The 17,784-nt window shown below is 42.8% G+C and overlaps 1 protein-coding gene across 12 annotated transcripts in view; it reads left to right on the top strand.

The window, feature by feature from the left end:
• TIAM1 (TIAM Rac1 associated GEF 1) overlaps positions 1-17,784 on the top strand; it is a 441,301-nt gene that overhangs the window by 186,928 nt on the left and 236,589 nt on the right. For 4 of the 12 annotated variants that reach the window (XM_054542447.2, XM_054542446.2, XM_054542451.2 and 1 more), the window contains exon 3: positions 12,418-12,534. The exons of the other annotated variants lie outside the window; for them this stretch is intronic. The gene's annotated coding sequence lies outside the window, so the exon portion shown is untranslated. The remainder of the gene's footprint in view (positions 1-12,417; positions 12,535-17,784) is intronic. 12 annotated transcript variants of the gene reach the window in all.

Below are 17,784 nucleotides of genomic sequence, written 5' to 3'. Positions count from 1 at the left end.
TTGGATGGCAAAATCTGATGATGTTTTCCTACATTTTTAATGGGAGAAAAGAGTTGCTAACTTAAAGCCCATCAGAAGTGACGAGAAAGCTGATGGGATGTGCCAGCCCATGAGGTGGAACTAGAGGAAAATGAGCCTTCCGTGTTGGGGAGCTGGGAGTATTACATGTACTCCACTGTGCAAACTCATATTGCCTCAGGGTTGCTTTAATTTCTCTTCTTTCGGCTTGTCTGCCATTGAATTAATTAAATTTCAAGAATAGTCTATTGTTAACTGGGTGAGTTCACTTTGGGAAGAACCCAAGTTCACCGAGGGTGGGCTCTGCAAATATGGTGGCCACTGCATGACCTTGAGAATTTCCTTTGACTCAGCCGGGCTGAAGGGGTGAATGAGTCTGAGAGCCGTTAGGAAGAGTCTAGGATCTAAAAGAGTCTTCAGAGAACCTGAGGAGTTAGAAGGACTTTCCTGTCCTTCCTCTTATTTGTCTTCTTGCCTGATGACAAGTAATTGTACAAGTGAGGAACATCAGTTAGGTGCTAGGAGACCTCATCAACAGTCATTCCTCTTAGAGTGGTCCGTTAAACAGGAATATCAGGACCCAAGTGGTTCAACCCTTAGTTCTTTTTAAGGTTGAAAATCTATCTTTTTCTAGAGAAACGTTGCTCTTGTTCCATAATCATACTGGAGAAGTATTTTGCAGGGAGTAAAAACGTGCAGGAACGAATTGTCATCCAGTAACTCTGGGATGTGTATAGGAGCTGTCAGCACTCCATCTCACATTAGATTTTCTTTCCCATCCCTTCCTCCAGAGACCCCTTGGAAAGTGGTTGGGTGAATTACTCAACCTCCCTTGGCTTGAGTCTCATCATAAAATGAGGAGGAAGGTACTAAATGAGCTCTTAGCCCCCTTCCTGCCTTTGCATTCTGGGAGTCTGTGGAGCAAGACAGGAGCCAGTCCTGTTGCCTGAATGATAAGGAGAGTCGGCAGAACCGGCCAGAGGTCCTCAAGCCAAATAAACTTCAGAAACTCTGGGGTTTTCTTTTCCAGTCTGTTGACTACCCATATGTTTTGAATCACCGCTTTGTGTAATATAAACTAAAACTCTTCAAGTGCTTGAATTGAAGTTGTTGTCAGGAACTTTTGATGACTGGTCAGAAAACAAAGCTCTAGGCATCTGGGCTGAGAGAAGAACACAGTCATTCTGGAAAGTTTGTCCGTGGAGGTTGGCACTGAGTTGCTGCTCTGAAAAGCCCGGGACACTGGGGGCCAAACTCAAATGGCCACAGACCAGGGAGGCCCCAGAAGTGTGTGGGTGCTGGGTCTGAGAGAGGGCGGCACAGGCTGCATTCCAGGGCTTGTTGCTATAGCCTACTGTTGCCAGATCTTTCTATTTTTTCAAGATTAGTTGCAAATCCTAATTTTTATGTGAAGTCTTCTTATTTTTAAATATTGGATCAAAAAGGAAACAACATTTTTTTAAACAGTCCACTGTCCAAACAAAATATGTCTGCAGGCCACACACACCCTCAGGCCACCCAGAGGTATAGTCTGGATGTATAGACCACAGTATGTCTTGTACATATTGTTTTTTGAAAACCTTTTTATTGTGGGTAATTTCAAACATTTACACATTGAGAGGATAGTATATAACCCCCCACAGAAACTCTCACATACTCAACACCCACCTTCGGGGAATATCAACCTGTGGCCAATCTACTTTGGCCTGCAGTCACTACACACACATGCACGTGCACACACACAAACACACCCACATACCCACACTGGATTGTCTGTATATGAATCACAGATACGCTCTCATTTCATCTGTGTATACTGCTAAAGATAAGAACATAAAAAAGCCATATTGTTCCAGCCTCTGTCTGGGTTCAAAAAATAAAAAGAAAAGCCATATTGCCTATGTATCTCATTATTATCAAGCATATGGTCAGTTTTCAAACTTAACCTCTGTCTCATAATTTTTTAACAGCTCATCTTTTTGAATCATGATCCAAATAACACCCATACATTGTGTCTCAGTCCATTCGGCTCCTATAACAAAGCACCCTAATCTGGGTAACAGATACAACAGAAATTTATTTCTCATGGTTCTTGGGTATTGGAAGTCCAAAACCAAGGCAGATTCAGTGCCTGGTGAGGGCCTGCTTCCTGGTTCATAGACTACTGTCTTTTCACTGTGTCCTCATGTGGTGGAAGGGAAAGGGGTCTCTCTTAGGCCCCCTTTATAAGGACACCAATTATTTCCCAAAAGTCCTACCCCAGGCTGGAGTGCAGTGGCGCGATCTTGGCTCATTGCAACCTCTGCCTCCCGGGTTCAAGCGATTCTCCTGCCTCAGCCTCCTGAGTAGATGGGATTATAGGTGCGTGCCACCATGCCCAGCTAATTTTTGTATTAGTAGAGACGGGGTTTCACCATGTTGATCATGCTGGTCTCAAACTCCTGACCTTGTGATCCACCCGCCTCAGCCTCCTAACCCTTCTTCTTCTTTTAAATGTATTTTTCCTTTAAATGTATTTACTTTTAGTTGACATGTAATAATTGTACATATTTTTGGGACACAGAGTGATATTTTGATACAAGTATACAATGTGTGATGATCAAATCAAAGTAATTACCGTATCCATCATTTCAAACATTTATTATTTTTTTACGTTGGGAACATTCAGAATCCTTTCTTCTAGCTTTTTGAAAATGTACAATAAATTATTGTTAACTATAGTCACCCTGCAGTGGTATAGATCACTAGAACTTATTTCTGCCATTTAGCTGTAATTTGGTATCTGTTAAGCAACCTTTCCTTATCCTCCCTTCCCTCCTACCCTTCCCACCATCTAGTATTTCACCTTCTAATACCATTGCCTTGGAGGTTAGGATTTCAGCATATGAATCTGAAGGGCACACAGACATTGAGACCAAAGCACCTTGCAACTGATGCGTGGTACCTTCAGTCTCATGTACCTTCCTCATTATCATCCCTTTCTTTTTTTTTTTTTTTTTTTTGAGATGGAGTCTCGCTCTGTCGCCCAGGCTGGAGTGCAGTGGCACAATCTCAGCTCACTGCAAGCTCCGCCTGCCAGGTTCACGCCGTTCTCCTGCCTCAGCCTCCCAAGTAGCTGGGACTACAGGCTCCCACCACCACGGCCGGCTAATTTTCTGTATTTTTAGTAGAGATGGGGTTTCACCATGTTAGCCAGGATGGTCTCTATCTCCCGACCTCGTGATCCGCCTTCCTCGGCCTCCCAAAGTGCTGGGATTACAGGCGTGAGCCACCGCACCCGGCCTATCATCCCTTTCTTTCTTCTCTTTTCTCTTTACTTAAGAGTCCAAGTCCTTTGCTTTGTAAAGTATCTTACATTCTGAAGTTTGCTGATTGCATTATTATAGATTTGTTCAAAATTGACATGCTAATTTAATATCTTTAGTTTTATACTAAAGAGAGTCTAGACGCTTGTATTTTACCAGTTTTGCCATATTTCACCCCTGCTGCTACTCTATGTAGTTTATCATTATGAGCTGCTGTTTTACTGAGTTTTTCTCCCGTCCTTTTCCTCTTACAAATATAAGTATACTGGAGACGGTCAAATCTGAAGTCTTGTCAGCCTATGCCTGCCTTTTGGGATCTGTTCACGAATCTATTTGAAGCTTGTACGCTTTCTTGAAATGCTTTTTTCTGCCTTGTGATGTGAAAGTTTGGTCGCTATTTTTAGCTTTTTAGACTCCTGGCAGCAAATCCGAAGCCTACAGAATAATTTTGGATTGGGATATTTTGGATTTGAAGTCAACTGTGGCACTCTAATTAAAAATGTTATGCATGTGGCTTAGCCAGCTCAGATGAATAATTTGTTGAGCTACAAACAGTAACAAATTGCAGAAATGATTCACCTGGAGTTTGAGAAAAGGTTATTAAGAAAGTGTAAAATAAATTATTATGGAATATTAAAGCCCTTTTAATATTATGGAATATTAAAGCCCTGAGGAGCCTTTTAAGAATGGGGCCTATGGAACAAAATAGGGAGTTGTTAATATGTCTTAAATAGGTCCCCTTAAAACCTTTGATGAAGTTAAAATAATTGGTGGACATCTTTTGTTAGGTTCGCCATCAAGTTGGTTAAAGTCCCTTTAACACCGTATAAATAACTGAGTTTAAAATCAGAGAACGTGTTTTAAAATGAATTCTTTGAAAGTGAAACTTGGTTTGAAGTTTCCAGTTATACTGAGAGGCCTCTCATGAATATTCTAGAGTGGCTATTTTTGGGTTCAGCTCATTGATCCATTGAAACTGAGCATCAGATGTTGTTTTTTAGGTCTTCTTTTGTGGTCCATGAAGCAGTTTAGGGAAGATAAACACCCAGTAAAGTAATATTGATTACGTGATTCCAAGTTAGACGTCATTTGAAGTTACAATATTATAATTTAGGGGCCCATGAGGATGTGGAAAGTATAATACCAACACACAAGAACAAGTAGGTGACGAGTAGGAACGAGCCTGTCAAGGACTGTAATTGATAAAGGACGGAGTTACCCAAATGGTGAAGAAACGGAATGTTGCTGCTTTTGCTGATAAACAGGTCTCTTGGTTGTCTGCTCTTTGGTCTCAGATAGAATGCACGAGGCCTGTCGGAATTTCTGGATCCTCTTAAATGTGGCCTTTGGTAAGAAAAGAATAAAAACATTCTTGCCAAACTTATTAGGTAGGTAAGCTTGGGTTGAATACCAAGGTATTCAAGTTCAGTTGCTATGGAGACTTCTTCACAAAGAAAAAAAGAATCCAAATACCATTTAAAATGGATAACTAGTGAATTTCAAAAATGTACAGAATGAGGTTATTTTGGCCTGTTGGTCTGGGTACTTCTAGTCCCATTCTGTTGACTGGGAAACTAAGTCTTGGTGCAAATCAAGCAAAGAGTTACTGACAGACCTACCTAGAGAAAGGCAATAGTGGCGTTCTTCAAGCTCTGTGTCCCCTTTGCTATTCATAGGGCTTGCAACTGAAGGATACTGCTGGGGCAGGTGGGGGTTGAGGATGAACCAGGTGAGTTGCTCTGTTTGTGCCCTTCTTCTCTTCTTCACTTCCTCCCTTCCTCTCTCCCTCCCTCCTTCCTTCTCTCCCTCCCTCTTTCCTTCTCTCCTTACTTCTTGCCTGCTTACCTGCCTGCCTGGCTTCCTGCCTGGGATTGCAATTATGTTTCTGGAGCTATTTTCTGGTACCCATCCAAATATGAATACTCATGAGTCATTTCCTTACAGATTCTCCTGTGGTTCTTTGTATTCCCTTTGTATACAGATTTGGCCCTGGCATACTTCTATTCAAGATTTCCAGTAAAGTGTTAAAAAGAGGCTGGGCATGGTGACTCACGCCTGTAATCCCAGCACTTTGGTAGGCTGAGGCAGGCGGATCACATGAGGTTAAGAGTTCAAGACCAGCCTGGCCAACATGGCAAAACCCCATCTCCGTTAAAAATAGAAAAATTAGCCAGGCATGGTGGCGCATGCCTGTAATTCTCAGCTACTCGGGAGGTTGAGGCAGGAGAATCACTTGAACCTGGGATGTGGAGGTTGCAGTGAGTCCAGATGGCGCCACTGCACTCCAGCCTGGGTGACAGAGCAAAACTCTGTCTGAAAAAAGAAAGCCCCTGAGCATCCTCTTTTTAATAGTCTCTGCCTTCCTTGGAAACGTAAGTATTGCAAAGAAAGCCTGTAGGATATGGCTACATAGTGCTCACCATGAAGATGACATTGAGCTTTCTTCTGATGGATGGCCTGGAGGGAGAGAAGGATGGGAAAGAAAAGGAACCAGGAGTGTGTTCATTGCCCATCAATTCCCAAACTGAGGAGCCAAAGGGTGACATGTTTTTCATTCTCTGCTAATGGATGGATATGTTTCTTTCCATTTGGGACATGCATAAGTTAAGTAACATCTGTGTGGTCATGGCAAGAATAAGGTAACTGGTTTCCTGCCTTTTACAATGTGACAAACTAAGAGTTGCTTTTGGCAAAGGGTGAAATCCAACTTCAAGGTAATGAGTACGGTTTACTTCCTATGACCTCTGTCAACCATCCCAAGGGCATAGTATTCATGTCTGTGATATCAGATAGGGGATGCCTGGTATCAAGGTGGATTGCCCTTCATGTCACACTTTTTTTTTTTTTTGAGACAGAGTCTTGCTCTGTCTCCAGGCTGGAGTGCAGTGGCGCTATCTCGGCTCACTGCGACCTCCACCTCCTGGGTTAAGTGATTCTCCTGCCTCAGCCTCCTGAGTAGCTGGGACTATAGGCTCAGCTAATTTTTGTATATTTTAGTAGAGACGGGGTTTCACCATGTTGGCCAGGATGGTCTCGATCTCTTGACCTCCTGATCTGCCTGCCTCAGCCTTCCAAAGTGCCGGGATTACAGGCATGAGCCTCTGTGCCTGGCCTTATGTCATACTTTGACAGTGAAATCTTGCAGTTGTTGGGGAATATGGTTTGATTCAGGGAATATCTCTCAAGCACCTGTTATGTTCCAGGTACTATGCCAAGTGCTGAAGATTTAGAAATATGTGAGGCACAGGCTGGGTGCAGTGGCTCACGCCTGTAATCCCAGCACTTTGGGAGGCCGAGGCCGGTGGATCACGAGGTCAGGAGATCGAGACCATCCTGGCTAACATGGTGTGAAACCCCATCTCTACTAAAAAATACAAAAAATTAGCCAGGCGTGGTGGTGGGCGCCTGTAGTCCCAGCTACTCGGGAGGCTGAGGCAGGAGAATGGCGTGAACCCAGGAGGCAGAGCTTGCAGTGAGCCGAGATCACGCCCCTGCACTCCAGCCTGGGCGACAGAGCGAGACTCCCTCTCAAAAAAAAAAAGAAAGAAAGAAATATGTGAGACACAGACCCTGCCAGCAGGTGCTTCCTATATCCCAGTGGGCAAGACGGAAACATCAGCACGTCCATGGAGAATTATGCAATAAAGACAGAAGGAGAAGTATATACAGAACACAGAATAGAAAATGTGCGTTGTGTTAGATCTCTTCCCAGGACTCTGCTGGTGAGATCTTCTTTCCTGATCACTATCCTGAGTAACTGGTGTGTTTGGAGACTAGCTCTGGGGTCGTTGAATTCTGGCCTGAGGGCCAAATTCCACTGATTCTTGTAAGATCCTTGAACTAAAAATGTCTTTTACATTTTTAAGCGGCTGGGGGGAAAAGAAGAAGAATTGGTGTCATGTGAAAATCATATGAAATTCAGATTTCAGCATTCATGAATAAAGTTTTATTGGAACAAAGTCATTTTCATTTACTTACTGTCTTTGGTTGCTTTTACATAACAAGGGCAGGGCTGAACAGTCACAATAGAGAGTATATGGCTTGCAAAAGGTTGAAATATTTATCTGGGTCTTTAAAGAAAAACTTTGCCCACTCTGGACTGTGCCATTACTCAAAAATTATGGTGTGGTTGGCCTGTCCTCTGTCCTTCCTCCCCCATCAACACACACCCACTCAGTTGTAACTGCCACCATTCTTTACTCAGTCTGTCCGTTCGTCCATCCATCCATCCATCAATCAATCCATGCAGCCATTCATCCATCCATCCACCCATCCATCCGTCCATCCATGGTCCTTGGCCATCATGGTGTCAGCTGTTCCAAGATTTGTTAATAGAGAGTATAGAACTCTTATTAACAATTCCTGTAGGTAGAGCTGCTCTTTCCTCTCCATCTGTGGCTGATGTCTCAGTGTTTTCTCAATTCTACCATCACATTCTCAAACATAACCTTCTCCACTCCCCCACACCCACTTCAGTTGCTGGGGGCTCATTCATTGGCTCCCTCTGCAGAGGCTTGAGTGTAAGTGAGGTATTCAGCAGAGGTCTTTGGAGGGTTTGTCATTTGATCACAATCTTAGTTTGAGAAATGGAGCCTCATTCATTAGGCTGTAAGAGATCTCTCTACAAGCAATTTTATTTTTAAGTAGCCCTTTGGTTAACAAGTTTACTCCACCTGGGATGCTTTTTATTTTTGGTGGCCCATAGAAATCTGAAACAGTGCAGTGCTGGGGCCTCTAATCTGTCTTTAGGAACGGGGGAATACTGTGAAGCTCACCATGCAGTTACTTAAGAAAGCTACTGGCTACTGCTATTGTGAATGTGTTTTTACCTTCCTGTAAAATGCTGAAATCACAGACTTTGTTACTAGGATAATGGAGAAATGTGTAAGTTCAATGCAAGTGACACCAGCAGGCCTGTGTGTTGGGTAGAGATGTCCTGGGGCTGTTTTGCTCTGCACTTTTCCTCATGGGTGTTTCTTTCTTGAGATTGAACACCACTGATCTCTCTTAAAGCAAAATGCTTCAGCAAATACACAGGAAGAGCCCCCTCCCCCTTTTTTTCCTGTGGTTTCATTGCATGTTGTGTGGTTTCAGAGGTACTTCCTTGGGTTGCCCCCAACCAACCAGAGTTTCCTCAGAAACAGAGAGCTTTCTTCTGGAAGAACTCTAAGATTGTAATCTGGATGCTAGCAAAGCGTCTGCAGCTGCTCCATTTTTAATTCTTAATTTGAGAGTGATCAGCAGTTTCACAGAAGAGAGAAAAATCTAAGACATTCATCGTGTGATCATTCAGCATTTGGAAAAGGGAAAAGGAGGATTGAATGAGGTAATAAACAAGGGTGTTAATCAAGGAGAAGACATGTAAGGTGCAGTTTTAAAAGACATCATTAGAGGAAGCTTAGGGACTAACAAGATGTTTTTGCACAAATATGTGGTATGGAGGAGTGTTGTGGATCACAGGAGCAGATCTTCTCTGCTTCTTACCCCTGCAAAACAACATCAGCAATAAAACCATTTAAAAAACCCAGAAAAAAACAAAATCCCGGTCCTGTTAGAATAATGGGTTGTAAGGTTCAGAAACCTAAGTTGATTTAGGGCCAAAGTGGGAATACATTTGTCTGTGTACCAATCAGGGTAAGGCTGCGGTTAGGGGACAGCTGGACCCAGGGAAGTTAACACGATCAAATGCTCTCTGTCTTTCATCCCTGTGTTCCCTGGATCAGATTAGTTCTTCTCAGGCCAGCTTGAACCAAACAGAAGCATGGCTGCCAGCAGTTTTAGGCTGATGTCCGCAGTTTTAAAAGAAAAAAATTCCCAAGGAAGTTCTCTGATTAGCTAATATCGATTGTGAACCCACCTCTGGACCAATCACTGTGTACAGGGCTTGAGGTTCAACAATGATCCCAGCTGGATCCTGTGCCTATCCTGTGGTTAAGGATGGTGGAAGAAGTATGGAGGTGCAGTACAGAGGAAAACGTTACAAATAAAGGGGGAAAGGAATAGTCTCTTCCACCAATCCTATGCAAAAAAAAAATACCCATCAGAGAACTCGATGTCCTGTTCTGTAGGGCATCCTAATCAGAAAATACAATGATAAACCCCCTCACAGTGTAAGTAAGAATGAGAGTGAGCGCTCCCTGCCCTAAGGGGTGATGGACTAGCATTGCTTTAAAAATAATTGTTGGCTGAGCACAGTGGCTCATGCCTGTAATACAAGCACTTTGGGAGGCTGAGGTAGGTGGATCACTTGAGGTCAAGAGTTCGTGACCAGCCTGGCCAACATGGTGAAACCCCATCTCTAGTAAAAATACAAAAATTAGCCAGGTGTGGTAGTGGGCGCCTGTAATCACAGCTGCTCAGGAGGCTGAGGCAGGAGAATCGCTTGAACCCAGGAGCCAGATGTTGCAGTGAGCCAAGATTGTACCACTGCACTCCAGCCTGGGTGACAAAGTGAGACCTTTTCTCAAATAATAATAAGAATAATAATTGTCACCGTATTAATGGGTAATGGATCTATGACTCGTCATGAAGAGGAAGGCAAACGTTGGGTGGCTGGTTTGAATCTCTGGGCTCAGTGTGGGATAAGTCATCTGTTCCCTTCTCACTTACTTTCTAGTGCCCTCGGGCTGGAATTGTCATGTCCATAACTCATCTAGTCCAGTGACACCAGACAGAGAGTGAAGGAAGAGGGTGGATGCACTGAACTCACTCTTATGCTGCCTTCATTTTCAAATAAAGTCACAGTAAAGAGTATATCTTTTTTTTTTTTTTTAAAGGGACAGGGCGACAGCTCTGTCACCCAAGCTGTAGTACAGTGGCACAATCATACCTCACTGTAACCTTGAATTCCTGAGCTCAAGCAATCCCTCTCTCTAGCCTCCCTGGTAGCTGGGACTATAAGCATGAGCCACTGTGCCCAGCCAAGGAGCATGTTTTTATGTCAGTCATATATGTATACTTGCATGCACATATATGTGTATGTGTATATACACTTACATGCATGTATATGTATATATGTATATATGTATACATGCCAAATGTATACACATGGCTGTCTGTCTATCTATCTATCTATCTATCTATCTATCTATCTATCTATCTATCGTCTATCTATCTACTATCCTTTCTTCCTCAAAGGAATCTATGATAATATCATCTGCTATTAGTTTAATAGTTGGAAGAGGAGCATGTCTTAATGAACTAAGTATCACCTTTAGTTGTCGTATCTGTCATTAAATGTCTTACTCATTGGGCTTTTGAGTGGTTTAATGAAGCAGTGATATTTATACAAGATTTTATATCTATAGCCAAAATCTAAAAGGCTTTCTTATTTGGGGAGGGGTTACTATTCAATGGGAAATATTTGTCTATGAGATAGTTTATGTGGATTTTATTAACTCTTCTTAAATTGTGAAACATGCCACACATTCAGAACAGTGCACAGCACATTGACTGTACAGCCTACTGGGTAATGTGGCCATCACCAGCTCGAGAAATGCAACATTAGCAGCTCCCAAGAAAGCCTCCCCTCCCATCCTCAGTCACAATTTTCTCCCTGCCTCCTAAAGATAACAACTGGGCCTGATTTTTATGGAATCATATTTTTGCTTCTTGTCACACATTTAGTGCTTGAGTGTACATTCTTAAGCACTGTAGTTTAATTTTGCTTGTTTTTGAACTGTATATCAGTGGAATCATACTTTATTAAGTATTCTGGGTCTGGCTTTATTTCCTCAACTTTTCTCTTGGGTGTAGCTCTAGTTTGTACACTTTAATTATTATACAATTTTATGGTATAAATAGGCTATAACTTCATAATCCATTCTACTGCTGATGATCATTTGGATTAGTTCCAATGTTTGACTATTGTGAATAGTGCTACAATGGACTTTTTTTGGAGATACCTTCCCCAGCACTCATGTCCATGTATTTCTTGGGGTGTATTTCTAGAATTGAAATTGCTGATTTTTCATCTTTACTAAAGTGCCTGACCCAATTACACTCTCCCTAGTAGGATAAGGGAGCTCCTCTTGCATTATGCCCTCAGAAAACCTTGGTGTTATTAGTCATTTCAATTCTAGCTCTTCTGGTAATAAGTGGATTTCCTGGTTTGAATTTACATTTTGTAAATTGAAAAACCAGCATGGCCAAGCTCCTGTTCATAGGTTTATTGGTCATTGGAATATTTTCTTTTGTGAACTGCCTGACAAATGTCACTTGTCATTTTTTATTTGGTAGTTGATGTTTTTCTCATTGATTTGTACAGTTGTGTGCGTGTGTGTGTTTTAAATTATTCTGCATAATATCTCCTTGTTGGTTGCATGAGTCACAAATATTGTCTCTCTGTGCGGCTTGCATTTTATTGTCTTGTTTATTTTTTAAGTAAATAAAGTTTTTACCCGGAATGTAGTCAGAATTATCAGTTACTGGCTTTTTAATGTCTATCCTATTAAAAAAAAACCTCAGGATTACCCATAGCTACCTTGGATTGCAAAGTCTAATATAAATTAGTACTTTGAAGCCTTCCTAGATAATACAAGGACATTAGAGTATATTAACTCCTTTTATTCTCTACTGGATTATAATATATAGTAAATTTTTTTCTGTCATACTATTCTAAACATCTAAGACATTATTGTTAATTATTATTATTATTATACTTCTGTCCATCTTAAATTATCTTTATTTCTGCTGCATATAGAATTCTCAGTTGGCAGTGATTTTCTTCATTATCTTCTGGCATCTGTTCTTGCTGAGAAGTCGGCTCTCTGCCTAATTGTTGCTTCTTAGTACAATAGCTCATCAGTCTCCTTCTTGTTGCTTTTATGGTTTTTCTCGCTGCCTTTGGCTTTCCAGTTCCACTATGACATGTCTAGGTGTAAATATATTTTTATTTATTCTGTTCAGGGTTTGTAGGACTTCTTGAATCTATGGGTTGGTATCTTTTTTGCATTTTGGGAAATTTCTAACCTGTATCCCTTCAGTCCAGTTCTCTGTTTTTCTTCATATTACATTCTTTCATTGTCTGTCCTCCCTCCCTTCCTTCCTTCCTTCCTTCCTTCCTTACTTTTTCTTTCTTTTTCTCTTTTGACAGAGTTGTGGACTGTCTCCCAGGTGGTGTGCAATGGTGTGATCTCGACTTGTTGCAACCTCTGCCTCCCGGGTTCAAGCAATTCTCCTGCCTCAGCCTCCCGAATAGCTAGGATTACAGGTACCCACCACCATGCCCTGCTAAATTTTTGTATTTTTAGTAGAGACAGGGTTTCATTATGTTGGCTGGTCTCAAACTCTTGACCTCGTGATCCTCCCCCCTCGGCCTCCCAAAGTGCTGGGATTATAAGCGTGAGCCACTACGCCCAGCCCTTTCACTGTATTTTCTATGTCTCCTACCTTCTCTTTCTTTCTTTGTTTTATTTTTGTCCCTTTATGCTTCATTCTGCCAACCTAATCTTGTGAAGAGGAAATACTATTTGTTCACTCAACAAATGTATTTATTTTTAGGTCCTACTGTGTGCTAGGCAGTGTCCTAGGTACTTGGGATACTTTGGTGATCAAAAGAGGCAAAGACCCTTGTCTTTGTGAATTACTATTAAAAAATAAATAATTGTTTATTAATTGTAATGAGTTATGTCTTCATTTTAAATGAATTAATTAAGTTTAACTTAATGAGTCAGTGTGTTGGAAGTGGGAAATGATATTTTAAAAAAGCAAAGTAGACCTGCTTTGGATGGGTGGGCAGTTCTGGGAGGTAAGCGGGGTAGATTAGGGTATAGTGATGAGATGGTACCATTTGAATGAAGACTAAAAGAATGTAAAGAAATTAGCTAGCAGCCTACCTGGAATGTTCCTGAAAGAGGGAGTGTGTCTGGAAAGTTCAGGGAACATTGAGGAGGCCAAGTGTGGCTTCAGTGGCATGAACAAGGGGAGAAGCAGCAGGAGATGAAGACAGAGAAGTAATAACGAGGCCAGAGGGGTGACAGGCTTTGTGGGTCCCTCTAGGGAGTTTGGCTTTTACCCCTTGAGCAGAGGAATGATGTGATCTGATTTATACTTTAAAAGGATCCCCATGGTCCTGGATGAGGATGGATTGTAGAAGGACAAGAGTAGAAACAGGGAGACTTGTTAGGAGGCTTTGTCGTAATCTAGTAGAAAGAGAATGGTGGCTCAGATTATAGTGGCAGCAGCGGGAGGGGGTGAGAAGAGATTTGGATTTGCACATATTTGGAGAGTGGGTGCAACAGAATTTTCTGACTGATTTGATGTGGGATGTGAAAGAAAGGGAAGGCAAGTATGGCGCCAAGTATTTTGGTCTGAATAGTTGGGAGGGTTCAATTGCCCTTAGCTCAGCTGGGAAAGGCGCCTGGAAGATACCCAGAGGGTGTAAGTGCACAGTGCGGTATTTGATTGTGGAGTCTAGGGGAAAAAGCACTGGCTAGAGACATGCATTGGGAGTTGTTAGCATGTGGACAGTATTCACAGTCATGAGACTGGAGGGGATCTCCAAGAGTTGTAGGTTGATTTCTCCAGAAACAGGCAAGAAGATGGCATTTAGATGATCTGCAAAAGAAAGAGGAAGGAAGCAGGACTGTGTGGAGAAGTCAAACAGTGATGTAGAACAACCTGGCTAGAAGCTCTGAAATTAATACTGCCCATAATCCTTGTCCTGCAGAGGCTGATATGACCAGTCCTTTATCCCCACCACACTCAGTCACCAGATATGGGCTACCCTGGGATGCTGCCCTCTTCCCTGAGACAGATCCTGCAGGAACTGAAGGCTCGAGGCTGCCTTCTGACCACAGCCCCCGTAGCTGGACAGCAAGTCTTTCCTTGGGTTAAGATCGGGACAGTGAATCTACATATCTCCCTCATTGAGGACCGCAGTGTAAAGAAAAGAGAGAAGAGGGCCAAGGACTAAGCCCTGTGGTTCTCCAACATTAAGAGGTCAGGGAGAAGAGGAGGAACCAGCAAAGGCAGCCAGCAAGGCAGAAGAATTTATGGTGTCTTGGAAGCAATTGAAGAAAGTACACCAGAGCAGAATGCGTGATCAGTCGTGTCAAATGCTGCTGCTAGAATAGGTCAAGTACAATGAAGACAAGAGAGAAACAGTGGCTTTATAAACCGGGAGGTCATTAGTGCCCTTGCGAACAGCACGTGGTTGGATGGAAGACTCACTGGAGTGGGTTTAAGAGAGAATGGGAAAAATAAGGGAACATGGCAAATACAGATGCCTCTTTTAATATTTCTGCAAAGGAGAAGGAGAAAGCAGCAAATTTTCATGCTTATAATTTGATGATGCGACCAAGTAAAAGATGGGCCAGGGAGTTGAGGGAGGGAAATTAATGATAGATGATGGAATCTACACTTCTTTTTTAAAAATTTTAAAAATGTTTATTCATTCATTTATTTTTTAAAGATGGGCTCTTGCTATGTTGCCCACGCTGGTCTCGAACCCATGGGCTCAAGCCCCATCCTCCTGTCTCGGTGTCCCAAAGTGCTAAGATTACAGGCCTGAGCCACTGTGCCCAGCTGGAATCTACATTTCTTAAGGAGGAGCGTGAAACATCGAAGATATGAAGGGATTCTTGGAGTGTGTCTTATTCCATTGGTGCTGCTATAACAGAATACCGCAGACTGGATAATTTATAAACAACAGAAATGTATTTCACAGTCTGGAGGCTGAGAAGTCTAAGATCTAGGCAACAGCAGATTGAGTGTTTAGTGAGGGGCTGCTTCCTCTGGGCAGCGCCTTGTGGCTGTGTCCTCACACAGCGAAAGAGATGAATGAACTCTGAGACCTCTTTTTAAAAGAGCACTAATCCCAATCCTGGGGACTCCGCCCTCATGATCTAATCCTCTCCCAAAGGCCCCCACCTTAGAATACCATCACCTTGGGGGTTAGGATTTCAACATATGAATTTTGAAGGGACACAAACATTCAGACCCTAACAGAGTATGAGATTGAGTGGTGTGAAAAGATGGGAGGTGTGAGCTGCGGGGGGGATGCATGACAATGATGGCACACGGGCAATTGGTATCTTTACTCCTTTTTGTTAATAATCTGTGTATTTCAGAGATTTGGCATGCAGTGTCTTGAAAATCCTTAGTGAATGTATAAGTTGAAAACTCCAAGTGTTTGTGTATTATTGACATAAATGTCTATTTCTCCTGTTGTTCCTTATTTCTTCCTTTGCTGTTAAGGATTCAGAAGGAATTGGTTAAAAGGACTTTTTTTCTATGGTTGAAGAAGAGACCTCAGACCTGGGTGGTTTTGATCTTGCTTCTTGTCTTGTATTATCATCACGGGGTAATGAATAACCATTATTCAAATCATCCAATATTTGTTGAGAGTCTACCACGTGTGAAGCCCTCTTCTAGGCACTTGCAATAGAATTGTGAGCAAAATGGATAAAAGTGCCTGCTCTTGTGGGGCTTATGTTCTAGTGGAGGAGAGAAACAATAAACAAGAAAAAGAGTAAAATAAGAAAATATTCAGCATGTGTGTAAAGGAGAGAAAAATAGCCGGGCACGCAGTGACTCACACCTGAATCCCAGCACTTTGGGAAGCCGAGGCGGGCAGATTACTTGAGGCCAGGAGTTTGAGACCAGCCTGGCCAACATGACAAAACCCTGTCTCTACTAAAAATACAAAAATTAGCCGAGTATGGTGGCACACGCCTGTAGTCCCAGCTACTCAGGAGGCTGAGGCAAGAGCATTGCTTGAACCTGGGATGTGGAGGTTGCAGTGAGCCGAGATCACACCACTGCACTCCAGCCTGAGCCACAGGGCGAGACTCTTTCTCAATAAATAAATAAATAAATAAATAAATAAATAAGAGAAAAATAAATCAGGGAAATAAGAAAGGAAATGTGCCAGGGATGAGGGGCGGAGGTGGTGGGGTGGGGCCACTTGCCAGGAGGACACCTTCATTGAGAAAGTGATGTTGAACAGAGACCTCAAGTCTAAGGTTACCTTCATATGCGGAAGAAGAACAAGTTTGCACGGGAGCAAATAGACCAAGTTGGCCACTATCCTTAAGAAAACAAAAACCCATATTCATGCCAAAGGCCAAGAATATTGTTTTTGGTTATTGAAATGGAATGAGTCAGTAGTATCTGTGTGTATGTGTCTACCAGACGGGTAATGGGCAGTTCATTAGCCGCTACCTTTTATTTTTTTGGTGGTGGGGGAACAGTGTCTGGTGGGTGTTTCTGCAGGAGACTGCTGACCTCAGACCTGCCGACCTGACTAATTTTTGCCAATGGAAAGTTATGTGTGTAAGGGATTACAGCTGTTCTTTAATGGGCTGAGTTCATCTGTGGCCAGAAAAAGAACAAAGGCTCCCAGGGTACAGGGCTTTGGGAGGGGTGAGAAGTCTGAATCATAAGCCTGAGCCTAAGCAAGGTGTGTGAAGTTGTTGAGGCTGAGAAAAATAAAAGTCAGAGATGGCTTATCTTGGCGTCCGCCAGCCCACAGCAAGGATTCTCAGCTGGGCAGGTTGTCAGCGTCGTGGTCCCATGCTGAGAAATTCCCTTTCTCAGAAACCAGGCATCCGAGAGTATAGGATTGAGCTTTTGTGTTTTAGGTGATGTGGTGAAGTGTTTGTCAACTTGCTGGCTGAGCCTACTCCACACCAGTAGTAACTCTTGGTGCCTGTGCCAGGAACTGTGTCATCCCTGTGAGTCACCTGTCATGTTTTACCGGGAAGTTGGGTGGTTCAGCTGCGAGCAAGATTCTGTTCAGTATGTATTTCTTTTGATTGTGAACCAACATTAGTACTTCAGGGAGGTATTATAAATAGGTCAGTGTAAAATATCCACCAGCCGTTAATTATCTCAGTCCAGAGTTTGAACTTGCCTCTTTGTGTGGTGGGGGTGTGGAGGGGGGGTCCTTGGTTCTGTGAAAGGGCCCCGGGAATACATTTAGGAATCTCCCACACATGCATTATGCATACTATTTGCCTCTTGTGCAATTTAGCTGGCTCACGTTAGATACCTTGTTCACTCACCTTTCTCAGACGGAGTGACGATTAACTTCCAGGAGCTTCATGACAAACCCTAAAATATGTTGCTTGCCTGCCACATTTGTCCTTAAGAGGGGATGAGGTTCTCCATGAGTAAGTGTAGGCTTTGGGAGTCACACTCAACCCTCTGACTTTGTGAACCCAGAAGCTGAGATTCATGATAAATCAAAGGGTAATACTAGTAATAATAAGGCCGGGCATGGTGGCTCACACCTATAATCCAGCACTTTGGGAGGCTGAGGTGGGCAGATTGTGTGACGTCGGGTGTTCAAGACCAGCCTGGCCAACATGGTGAAATCCCATCTCTACTAAAAATACACAAATTAACTGGGCTTGGTGGTGGGCACCTGTAATTCCAGCTACTTGGGAGTCTGAGACACAGAATCGCTTGAACCCAGGAGGCAGAGGTTGCAGTGAGCTGAAATCACTCCAGTGCACTC

This window comes from Pongo abelii, chromosome 22 (assembly GCF_028885655.2).
Source record: "Pongo abelii isolate AG06213 chromosome 22, NHGRI_mPonAbe1-v2.0_pri, whole genome shotgun sequence".
In the NCBI taxonomy this organism is placed as follows: Eukaryota; Metazoa; Chordata; class Mammalia; order Primates; family Hominidae; genus Pongo; species Pongo abelii.
Note: the sequence above shows the minus strand (reverse complement) of the source record. Positions and strands in the feature narration are given on the sequence as shown.